Source organism: Mustela nivalis, assembly GCF_964662115.1.
Source record: "Mustela nivalis genome assembly, chromosome: 9".
Classification (NCBI taxonomy): domain Eukaryota; kingdom Metazoa; phylum Chordata; class Mammalia; order Carnivora; family Mustelidae; genus Mustela; species Mustela nivalis.
In genome coordinates, this window is record NC_139028.1 from 70678574 (window position 1) to 70690907 (window position 12334).

The following is a 12334-nucleotide window of genomic DNA, read 5'->3' on the forward strand; positions in this document are numbered from 1 at the left end:
GGAAAAAGAAAGTAGAACAGAGCCTTGCCCCACAAGGAGCCCAGCTCCTGGGGGCTAACCACTGCCCTCTTTCACTTTGGTGAGAGGAACCTATGGGTCCATCATCATGATGCTGACTCAAAGGCTGCACCCTTACCTCATAACAGTGCCTTCCCTCCAGCCAGCCACAGCAGACTAGTTGCCATTTCCTGCACACCAGGAACGTTCATTGGTTTTGTTCAACCAATTCCTTCTGTCTTGATGTCCTCCTCCCCCATTCTTTCTTAAATATTTGGTTCAAATGTCAACTTTCTGAAGCCTTTCCAGATCCTGAATCTTGACGACCTTCTCACCCCTCCCACGTTCTCCAATCTAGCTGAACTCAACCTGACTGATGGCAAGATGCCTCCCTGCTCTGAAAAACACACCATCCACAGGCCAACTTTCCCAGAAGGCAACTAGGAAATAGTACGGGCCAAAGGGACTGGGCAAGTCTCAATATTGCCATTCTCCTATCTGTAGCATGGGGAGAAGACCCCACCTCTATAAAGAGAATATGGAGACCAACAAGAGGCCATCTACAAAAAACAGAGGGTACTCAGAACCAAGAGGAACACATCTGAGGTCTCTGGGCAATGGTTTTCCATTTCCCCCAACTCTCAGCCTTCAAATTTTTTCCTTGTCCTTATTCTTCTAGCTGATTTTGCTTCCTGTTTCACTGAGAAAATGGAAACTAACACAATACACCCTCAATAAACTACCACTGGCGTTAGTGCAGATATTGTCACTTCTCTGCTGAAAACCTTGAAAGGGCTCCCAATCACTCCAAGTAAAAGCCAAAGTCTTTACAATGACTCACAAGGCCCTGATCAGCTGAAGCCCCATGATTTCTTTGACCTAACTTCACCTACTCTTCCCCTTACTCTTTCCAACCAGTCCCACTGTCCCCTTATTACTTCCTCAAGCATATGAGGCACAGTGCTACCTCAGGGCCTTCATACCTGCCATGCCCTGTAACTAGGGCAGACCCCTGAGAAAGCCTGCTCCCTCTTCCTCCAGGACTTTGGTCAGATGCCACCTTCTTAGTGAGAACCTCCCTGACCACATTGTAAAAAATTAATATTAACAAAATTCTTACCAAAAATCCTTCCTCAAGGCACCTGGCTAGCTCAGTCAGTAGAATGTGCAGCTCTTGATCTGGGGTTGTGAGTTTGAGTCCAGGTGTGAAGATTACTTAAAAATAAAATTAAAAAAACAAAAACAAAAACGGGGCCAGCTGAGTGGCTCAGTGGGCTAAGCATCAGACTCTTGATTTCAGCTCAGGTCATGATCTCAGGGTCATGAGACTGAGCCCCACATGGAGCCCTCCATCAGGCTCCACACTCATGCAGGGAGTCTGCTTGAGATTCTTTCTCTCCCTCTCCTACTCCCCATTCTGCTCCAATGATCTCTTGCATGAGTGCTCTTTCTCTCTCTTTCTCAAATAAATAAATCTTAAAATAAAATTTTAAAAAAACAGAAAAACAAAGTGCTGTCCCTCAGCACTCCTATTCCCCACTTTCTGCTCTATTTTTCTCCATGTCATTTATGGTCTACTTTTCTTTCCCACTCATTATGCTTATATAAGCTAAGGATATTTGTGTGTGTGTGTGTGTGTGTGTGTGTGTGTGTGTGCGTTTTAAAGATTTTATTTATTTATTTGACAGACAAAGATCACAAGTAGGCAGAGAGGCAGGCAGAGAGCAAGAGGAGGAAGCAGGTTCCCTGCTGAGCAGAGAGCCTGATGCCGGACTCGATCCCAGGACCCTGAGATCATGACCTATGGGGCCTGTGGGGTAAGGCAGAGGCTTACCCCACTGAGCCACCCAGGCGCCCAGGATTTTTGTGTTTTGTTCACAGCTGTATCATCAGTGGCTACAAAACAGCTCCTCAGTAAATATTTTTTGAATGACAAAAGATTTGCCACCAGTTTAGAGTGACCCTCCCTGGGCAGGGTTAACAGCTTTGGGCTCTGTTATCCAGGCCCATCTTCCAACCCCACCAGCCTTCCCAGTTCAGTCTGACCTACCTGCAAAAATCATACCCACTCAGAAAACCCAAAAGGGGACAGTCTTCTGACTGGCCAAAAGATTCAGCCCAGGGGTGGCTTCAGCCCAAAAACTCACCTGAAATTGCTCTCTGCAAAGATTACAATGATTTCCCAATTGTAAAATGCAAGCGTCCTTTCTGTGGATCTTAAAGAATTACAGGACCTTCCTTTTCTGATGTCTACTGTTTTGGATACAACTCATCAGCCCTGTCTGAGGCACTGTAATGTAGTTAACTCTCAATCAGGAATATACTCGCTAAGGGATTCACAATCTGCCCACAAGATCTTTATGCTCATCAAAAGAGGAAACAGGTTGAGGAAGGATGGGAAATACTGTCAGAAAAGCAGAGCAAAGGACAGATGTGGGCATCCAAGGCTTTCATTCATTTACTTCTTAGAACCCCTTGAGAACATCTTCCCAGCCAAGCCCCTATGCTACTGTGCTTTACCCTTGCCCCTGAGCAGCATACCCTTGCCCCTGAGCAGCAAGCCATCCTGCCCCAGTTAGACTGAAAAGGATTTGGTACAATGTAACAAGAACTGTGAAAGTAGTATGAACAAAGAGCTCTGAGAGCAAGGAGAAAGACACCTAATCAGGTGGACAGAATGGATTTCAGGGAGGGCTTCCGGAAGAGACAGGGAGTGACACTGGGCTGAGTCTTGCAGGCCTTGGGAAAGATAAAGGCAGCAGAAGAGGAACACTGAAAGCAGAAGAAAAACCTCAAGCAAAAGCCAAGGAGACAGACGTTGGGAGTAGGCTGAGATTTCTTCAACAGGACTCAAAAAATGATAACTAAGGAAAAACACTGATAAATTCAGCTACATTAAATAAGAACTCTGTTCATTTTATGTTTGTTTAAGATTTTATTTATTTATTTGATAGAGAGACAGCAAGAGGGAACACAAGCAGAGGGAGTGGGAGAGGGAGAAGCAGTCTTCCTAGCAGAGTAGAGAGCCTGATGTGGGGCTCGATCCCAGGACTCCAAGATCATGACCTGAGCCGAAGGCAGACACTTAAGGACTGAACCATCTGGGCACCCCAAGAACTCTGTTCATTTTTAAAATGCCACTTAGAGAGTAAGAAAGGGACCTACATTGTGGGTACACAGGTTACAGGGCTCAGCAGATCTGGGAACACTAGATATACAAAGTTATCAAGAAGAAACAGAGTCACTCTCATACTACAGATCTTGGCCAGATCTATAGGGTTGAATTTCCCTTTGGAGAACAGCCCTTTCTCAATTTTGGAAGCTAGTAGAAGAAAGTACCCACATACTGTCAGGCTCTGCTGGTTCCATGCATGCATTTATCTCTTTTTTGTTGTTGTTGAAGATTTTATTTATTTATTTAACAGAGAGAGAGACAGAGCACAAGTTGGGGGAGGGTTGAGGGGAGAGGGAGAAGCAGGCTCCCTGCTGAGTAGGAAGCCTGACCCTTGGCTCAATCCTAGGACCCTGAGATCAAGACCTGAGCCCAAGTAAGACACTTAACGGACTGAGCCACCCAGGCGTCCCATGCATTTGTCTCATTTAACCTAGCTGTCAGTATCCCTATTTTACGGATGAAGACTGAGGCTCAGGTTAAGAAATTTGCCCAGGGTTTCACAGAAAGTGGCAGACACCGGAGTCTAGAGAGTTTGGCACCGAGTTCTATAATTGATACCAGAGCATGTCTGTCCCTTGGTATTTGCCATCTCTTGTGTCAGGAAGCCATCCTCCATCCCAAATATACCCCTGCAGCCCAGCTTATCTGGATAGAGTTAGAAAAGGATATTAGCAGAGGTCCCACATATGGCCCCCCTCAAACTCTTGATGTTAAAACCTCATTTTTCTTTAAGCCATTTAGTTCAGAGGACCTGGAATCAACACAAAATAAATATCAGAAATATCAGAAAAATCATAAATATCCTCTAGTGCTGCTCTTTAGACCTTTTCTCTTCATCATTCTTCCACACCTAGAGATGGAGAGATGGAAGCTCTCACAAACACAGACCCTGGTCAAAGAAAGGCCTTCCCCCAAAAATGCAGTCACACTGGAGCAGAGACAGCAGGTATGGGGACTCTGTCCACCCATCTGTCCAATTTCTTTCAGAGTTATGATGAGGACAGAATTTGCCTCTTTTTCCTCCTTTAAACAAAGCAAGTGCTACTTGTTGATCGCAGATCTGTGGTTCTCAAACTGTGTGCTGTGGGACCCTAGAGCACTACAATGAACTCACGGGGGTGCTGCAAAATATTTTAATTCTTTGAGGGGAACAGAGCAGTATTTAACATTTGTTGGACACCCCACAAGTTCACACTTTTAACATCAGATTGCACTACATTCTTTTCAGTGATGTCATTGCTTTGCGAAACTGGCTTGTCAGCAATCACAGTGACAAAAAGCAAGTACCCTGTGCAAAGCAATATAGAACAGGAAATGAGGATGGCAATACTCACTCTAATTCCAAGATGTCCTTTTTTTTTTTTTACTATAGTAAAATGTTGCATTTCAAGTGTACAACATAGTGATTCTACAAGTTCCTACAGTATGCTATGTTCATTGCAAGCATAGCCTCCATCTGTCCCCATACAAAGAAGAGAGATGTTGTATAGGGCCCAGTCCATCCCATTAATTAGTAACTGTGATAATTTAAGCATGAAAATACAAATATTTTTCCTTTCAATTTATGTGTATAATTTTTTTTCAAATGACTACTCAGTTGTTAGGATATAAGCTCTAACTACATGGTTTAGACCTAAATACTTCACAAATGAAGCTTAGGTGTTTCTTTTGGCCTAAGGACACTGTGAAAAACATTACTGAAACGCTAAGGGCCCAGGAACTGAGAAAGTCTGGGAAGCTCGGCAGCAGGTGTTTTTACGTCTCTGCATCAAGGAGCCAAGAAGGAGTTCCCAGGGCAGGCCCAACCTGGTCCCAGGAGGCAGGCAGCAAACACTCAGGTCTATGGAGGGCACACTTGGGCACACAGCGGCTGACAGAACAGCTGCTCCCCATCCCCACCCCATCCCATGCCTGAAGAGAAGTGGTTGCACACCAGCTCCCTCTCAGCTAAGAGCCAGGGCACATCTGTGCCAGCTTCACCCCAGGCTCCCAGGATCTCCTCTGAATTCCCTCCCTAAAAACCTCTAGTCAGCACTGACCTCGTGAACAAAACCCAAAGCCAGCCCAGAAGCCAGCCAGGCCGGCAGGGGACTTCCACACATGCTCGGACTTGGGCAATGTCCACAAATCAAACCATTAATCCACAGAGAGAGGGAGCAATGGGAATTTGAGTGAAGGCTTCACTGACAGACAGCCCATCCACAGAAAGGCCAGCTGGGCTTTCTGGGTGAAGATTTGCATGAAAATAACTCCTTTGTTCCCAAGGAGTCTTGCTTGCTCTACTCCCTCCCTCCATTCTTCCCTGAAGTCATAATCCTCAGTTGGTGACATCACTACAGTTGATACAATAGCTAACCAGGGTGATGTCACAAGATTCAACTTTTGTCCTTTGGGGTAAGGTGCTGGGATACAGAATGGGACAAAGGGCTGGAACAGAATAAAGTTACAGAACTGGAATTTGCTTTTTCATGCTAATTTCCCTGGAAATGAAGAGCAGTGACTCAGAAAATGAAAGGCAAACTGCTGGCAGCAAGGCTGTATGCAGACTGTCTATATCAACTGGAGAGCGGTAGGGGTGAGGGGTGAAGGCAGAAAGGAGACAAAAGAAAGGAGTTTTCACTTTTAGATTAGCCAGCCAAATATGAAGATGTTCTCAGTCTGGCCAAGTCCAGGACCTTCTCTTCCCATCACCCGTCACCCAGGCCCAGAGCAAGCAGAGAAAAGTGGAAATGCAGAAAGGCTCCAGGCTGGAATGGTCTCTGGAACTTAATGTTTGGGATATTGTGTTGAGTTCTGGACTCCACGCTGTCAAAGGGACAGACTTGGTTTGGACCGAATCCTGAGGATAGCGACCAGGATGGAGGGGGCACTCAAGAGCCATGTCACGGGAGAAATGACTAAAGGAATGGAGAATGTTTACCCTGGAGAAGACAAGACGGGATGGAGGAAGCGGGTAATTGCCTTGAGAATTCTGAAAGGCTCTCATGTGAAAAAGGGATTATATGTGTTTTCTATGGCCCCCAAAGAGAACTCAGACATGAGAAGATCTAGAATGGACAAAATGAGGGAGAATTTTTTATTCCTAAATTGCAATTAAAGACTATAAGTTCTTTCTAATTCCCAATTTCTTCATTGAGACTATGCTCTTGAGGACAAGGACTGTCTTGTTCACTGTAGTATATCCCAGAACTTAGGGTAAATAGCACACAGTAGGTGTTTATTAATAGTTGTCAAATAAATGAGCAAATGAAGCTATAAACAATGGTCTGTTCACAAGGGCTCTCTCTTTCGAAAGGTATTTTTTTAATCCATGCCACTCAATTAAAATGCTGGGGAATAACGCAGTGAATGAGGGAGAAAAGGTTAGTCTATTTCCCCTTTCCCCATGCTTTGTAGTTTAGCACAGAGGACATGTAGGTTCCCTTCCCTATTGAGATTCCTTGGTTTTAGAGATGACTAAAAAAATGGAAACTGGGAGGAAAGAGGACCCCAAGAGCCACAGATGAACCCTACCTACCACCTCTACTGTTACTAACAAGCTTAGAAATCTAGACTGAGCTCAGGCTGCCTTCTGAGCTAGGGAGAGGCCTCATGCAGAGACAACAGTGTGCTGGACCAGACCAGACCAGAGCAACTGGCTGGGTATTTATTAAAGCGCCCCTATCCCCACCACCACCAGACAAAGTAGGCTCCTGTGTGAACCCAGGCTCCCTTAGCCCAGCAGTAGGTAAGTATGGTCCAGCTAGGTAACATGAGGTATTTTCAGATGCCTTCACTTCTCTTAAGGAGCTTATAATTTCCCCATTGACCTTGGGCATTTATCCTGCTAGAGGACATCTGAATGACAACATAGTTATTACTGACCGATTTTCAAAGAAATAATTCCAAGATCATCTTTGTCTAGCTTGTGCTAGGGCTGTAGGCTTGGTTCCAACCGTTAAGGGCAAGAGAGTTATAACTACAGGTAATGAAGCAGATTATTTAACAATCATGATACACAGACTCACGATATACCATTCTCCTTTTCAAAGTAGTCCTTAGGGGCTTGAATGTTTATTCCAATACATTCTCAAAACATTTCTGAAACTCCCATTTGGAAACTTCCCTCAGAGGCTTTGGAACATGATTTGAATTTTCTCTGAAGGAAAATCTGCATTCTTCAAGGGTGCTAACTCATTCAGAGCCATATGACCAAAAAAACCCCATGAACTAGAGAAAACCATCTTAGGTCAGAATAAACAGTAACTGCCAGTGTACTGGAGAAACTTCATATCAAGGGGGATGCGTATGGAAACTGCCCCAAATCTCCACTTTTTAGAGTATAGCAGTTGTTTACTTGGAGGTCCCAGAGACCTGTGATTATCTAATAAACCCCAAGAACTTCCACGGGAAGTTTATAAGAACATAAGTTTCTGTCTACTATTTTAGGGTTTTCCTTTTAGGGGGTTCACAAGCTACTCCACAGACTCATATTAAAAGTCCTTATCCTAAAAGCTTCTGCACAGGAAAGGAAACAGTCAACAAAAGGAAGAGGCAACCCACGGAATGGGAGAAGATATTCGCAAACAACACTACAGACAAAGGGCTGATATCCACAATCTATAAAGAACTCCTCAAACTCAACACTCAAAAAATAGATAGTCACATCCAAAAATGGACAGAAGATATAACAGACACTTCCCCAAGTGGCTAACACACACATGAAAAAATGTTCATCATCATTAGCCATCAGAGAGATTCAAATCAAAAACCACCTTACCAGTTAGAATGGCCAAAATTAACAAGACAAGAAACAACAAGTGTTGGAGAGAAGGTGGAGAAGGGGGAACCCTCTTACACTGTTGGCAGGAATGCAAGTTGCTGCAGCCAACTTGGTAAACAGTGTGGAGATTACTCAAGAAATTAAAAATTAAATTAAAAAGAAATTAAAAATTAAAAATAGAGCTACCCTATGACCCTGCAATTGCACTACTGGCTATTTACCCCAAAGATAGAGATGTAGTGAAAAGAAGGGCCATCTGTACCCCAATGTTCACAGCAGCAATGGCCACAATCACCAAACTATGGAAAGAGACAAGATGCCCTTCAAAAGACGAATAGATAAAGATATGGTCCATACATACAATGGAATATTATGCCTCCATCAGAAAGGATGAAAACCCAGCTTTTGTATCAACATGGACAGGGCTGGAGGAGATTATGCTGAGTGAAATAAGAAGAGAAAGTCAATTATCATATGGTCTCACTTACCTATGGAGCCTAAGGAATAACATGGAGGACATCAGAAGGAAAGGAAAAGTGAATTGGGGGAAATCGGAGGGAGGAGATGAAATGTGAGAGCCTGTGGACTCTGAGAAACAAACTGAGGGTTTGGGGGGTGGTTGGGGGATGGGTGAGCCTGGTGGTGGGTATTAAGGAGGGCATGTATTGCATGGAGCACTGTGTGTGATACATAAACCATAAATCTTGGAACACTGAAAAAAAAAACAATTTTTTTAAAGATTTTATTTATTTATTAATTGTCAGAGAGAGAGCGCACGCACGCACAAGCAGGCAGAGTGGCAGGCAGAGGCGGAGAGAGAAGCAGGCTCTCTGCTGAGCAAGGAGCCCGATACAGGACTCGATCCCAGGACCCTAGGATCCTAACCTAAGCCAAAGGCAGCGGCTTAACGGACTGAGACACTCAGGCGTCCCACATACTGAAAAAGCTTTTTAAAATTAAAAAAAAAAAAAAATAAGAGTCCTTATCCAGGGGCGCCTGGGTGGCTCAGTGGGTTAAAGCCTCTGCCTTTGGCTCAGGTCATGATCTCAGGGTCCTGGGATCGAGCCCGGCATTGGGCTCTCTGTTCAGCAGGGAGCCTGCTTCCCCCTCTCTCTCTGCCTGCCTTTCTGCCTACTTGTAATCTCTGTCTTTCAAATAAATAAATAAAATCTTAAAAAAAAAAAATAGAGTCCCTATCCTAACCCATTTTACTTTCCTCATAAATGCAAAGATATTCTGAATGGCAGTCTACAGAGCTCAGCAGATATGTCAACGCTGGGCACAGAGAGAGATGACTTGGAACAAAGTACCCTGCTCTCCTGAGTCCTTGCAGCACCATGGTTCAAACTCACCTCAAGGTGAAAATTAAGAGAAAGAAACCTAATGGAGTCAGGAGGCCAGAAGTGGGAGCCCTCACAACTGTAGGCCCAACAGAAGTCTACAGTACTTTAGCTACTTTCCTGTCCCAGCAGGAGGAAAGAAGGTTTTTCTCCTCCCCCAGCAACTGCCCAGCCAGTAAGAGGCTGTCACAATTGAGCCAATAAAAAGCCACTACATTCTGAAACCCCCAGTTGACTCCAACAGGCTTTTTGTCATAGCAGTCCTGCCCAACTTCCCCTTTCCCTGCCGGGTTGCTTCCCCAGCTCCTGGGTAGCTCAGTCTGTGAAGCCTCCAACTCTTGATTACAGCTCAAGTCATGATCTCAGGGTTGTGAGATGGAGCTGGGCATGGAGACTACTTAAGATTCTCTCTCCCTCTGCCCTTCCCCCGTCACACAGACCCCCACCCCCACGCACACTCTCACACACTCTCTCTCAAAAAAAAAAAAAAAAAAAAAACTTCCTCTCCTTTGTTCTTTGGAATTGCCTATGGTTTTGCCATACCTTGCTTGTCTTGAACTGCAATTCTCTGCTATTCCTGAATAAACCTCATGTGCTGGTAAAGGTAAGTTTTACCTTTAAGGTTGACAATCCACCATTTACAAACTACTATACTTCACAGGACTTCAGGATTGTCAGAAATGGTTAAATCCAGGAATGTTAAAGACTCACAAATGCCAAGGGTCCTGGGACTCAAATGTGACATTTTCTAATGTGGTTTATAAACTGGTGCTGGAGACAGTTCCCAAAGAGGAATCAGATCCACCTTTAGGCAGCCACACTCATTTATGTGTAAGTGCAGATATAAAGAGCAAGCAATGGCCCCAGCGTTTACTCTCTCCCCTTTCCCTAAGTGCCCAGTCTTCTTAAGGGAAGCACAGGGAATAGGCCTCCTGCGTCCTTCTGGGCCAGCCAGCAAGCTCATCAAGCAGCTCTCACATACTAACAACCACCCAAGTCACATCTGACTCATGCCATTGCTCTTTGTAATGAGGTATGACATGCGTCTAATCTCTTGTATATTTTCATACGTGTAGCCTACAATTAGGCATTTTTGAGGGATGTAGCTGACTAGTGGTTCTGCTCAGTGACCTATAATTATGCACACAGGCATCAGGGCCCATCCAGGCAGCTATCAGGCTGGAGGCACTCCAAGCTCAGGCCTCATGGAGGAGGCTGCTTGGCTCAAAGGATGTGCAGAGAATACTAGTTAACACCAGGCTTCAGAAGGGCCACACTGCTCTTCCTTGGCTGCACATGGAGATAAACCTCCTCCATCCCCTTCACCCCTCTCCCTATCGACTGCCTGGCTCAGCACAGCTCATCCCAAGCCTAAGCATCAGCACCTTCATGGGCCCAATGCCCACAAAAAGGGCCACCTTCTTGGACACAGTCTCCATTATCAAGGCAATGGTGACGTAAATCAATTTCTAAAACTCCCCACAAATTTCTCACCTGAGCAAAAATAGGTCACATCCACCAGCCCACAGATTCCTGCAGTCACTGCTGGGCAGCTGGGCTCTTGGGAGTTGACACAGGCCTCTTCTCTGACCCAGCCCCTCTACCACCGGCTCAAGTGATCTCACTGCTCCTCAGGGCCCGAGAGAGTAATTCTCCCCCATGCAAATGTCCACCACCCTGCTTCCACACTACTTCCCTGACTAGGAAGGAAGAACTGGTTAGCCCGAAGAATCTGCTTCTAGTGACTATTCATATATACACTTGGCTCCAATAAAAACTGGTTTCTTGATTCATTAATAACAGCTCAAATCCCAATTCTAAATATAACCAAAGATGTAGCCCAAAGGAGCCATGAAATACAATTGTGGCCCACAGTTGTGGGGCATACACATTAAGTACAAGCCCAATATCTAAACCACAATTACCGTGCAAGTTTCCCTTCTCCAGCATTGGCTCCACAGTACTGAGGAGTGCTTTATACCTCCCAAAACCACTTGCACATGTTATCTCAGTGGAGCCTACCAAACAAGCCTCAGAGTCTGAATGCAATAGGTACTTCCTCCATTCTTTTTTTAGTAGTCTTTACACCCAACAAGGGACTTAAACTCACTACCCCAAGATCAAGAGTCACATGCTCTACAGACAAAGCCAGCCAGGCACCAGTATTTTTTCCATTTTTCAAGGAGACTGAGGAGCAGGGAGGCTGGTCTTGCCCCAAGGTCACTCAAGCTGTAAGTGCAGAACCAGGTCTAGAACTCCTTTGTAGCTGTGTGACCTCAGTTCTTCATATGGCAACAGTTGATACTGTAGCAGTTGATACTGTAGCTGCCTCACAGGGCTTATTGTAAGGATAAATGGACTCACCTGGAATGGTATTTGGTCCACAGTAAAGACTATGTTGCTTCGTTATGTTACTTTATCGATGCTGAGTATCAGTATTATCAGCAGCACCACTAGAACCCCCAATTCCAAATCTAGAGCTCTTTCCTCCCTATCCCGCTGTGGCTTCACACAGATCACTTAGGAAGTGGTATCATCTAACCCTGAGTTCAGACCCAATCTTCATAATTTGCTCATGGAACTTAGAACTCACTGGGCTCTCTATCTTATCAGTCCTCAAACTTCCCCGTATTTTTGTGTGCGCACTCATGCATCACCTTTTCCACAAATCTGACTCTCTAGTCTCGGGGAGTCTGACATTACTTATGCTGAGTGAGCCACCACTCTGTGGCTCGCCCTGTCTGCAGTGCCCAACTTTGGCTTGCATCCAAGTCCTCATTCGTTCGCTTCCATCAACAATCATTTACTGAGCACCTGGTCTTTATGAAGCACAGGACGGGGTCCTGGGGGAAATGTCCTTGCTCTCCGGATACAGCGGATGAGAAGTTCAATGGAGTGGGATGCACAAGGGGATGACAGCACAGAGGTCCCAGAAAATACTTTGTCTCAAGGCAGCACCACAGAGTTCAGAGAAGGCAACACCGACATGAGTTTTAGAGAGTGACCAAAGTTTCCTAGGCAGACGAGGAGAGAGAAGGGCATTCTGAGAGGAGAGATCAG

At 45.1% G+C, this 12334-nt stretch overlaps 1 protein-coding gene across 12 annotated transcripts in view; it reads right to left on the reverse strand.

The window, feature by feature from the left end:
• The window catches only part of DENND2B (DENN domain containing 2B), a 173187-nt gene that overhangs the window by 61606 nt on the left and 99247 nt on the right, over nucleotides 1-12334 (reverse strand). The window contains exon 1 of one of the 12 annotated variants that reach the window (XM_082683045.1): nucleotides 5212-5235. The exons of the other annotated variants lie outside the window; for them this stretch is intronic. The gene's annotated coding sequence lies outside the window, so the exon portion shown is untranslated. Of the gene's footprint in view, nucleotides 1-5211; nucleotides 5236-12334 lie in introns of those variants that run through there. 12 annotated transcript variants of the gene reach the window in all.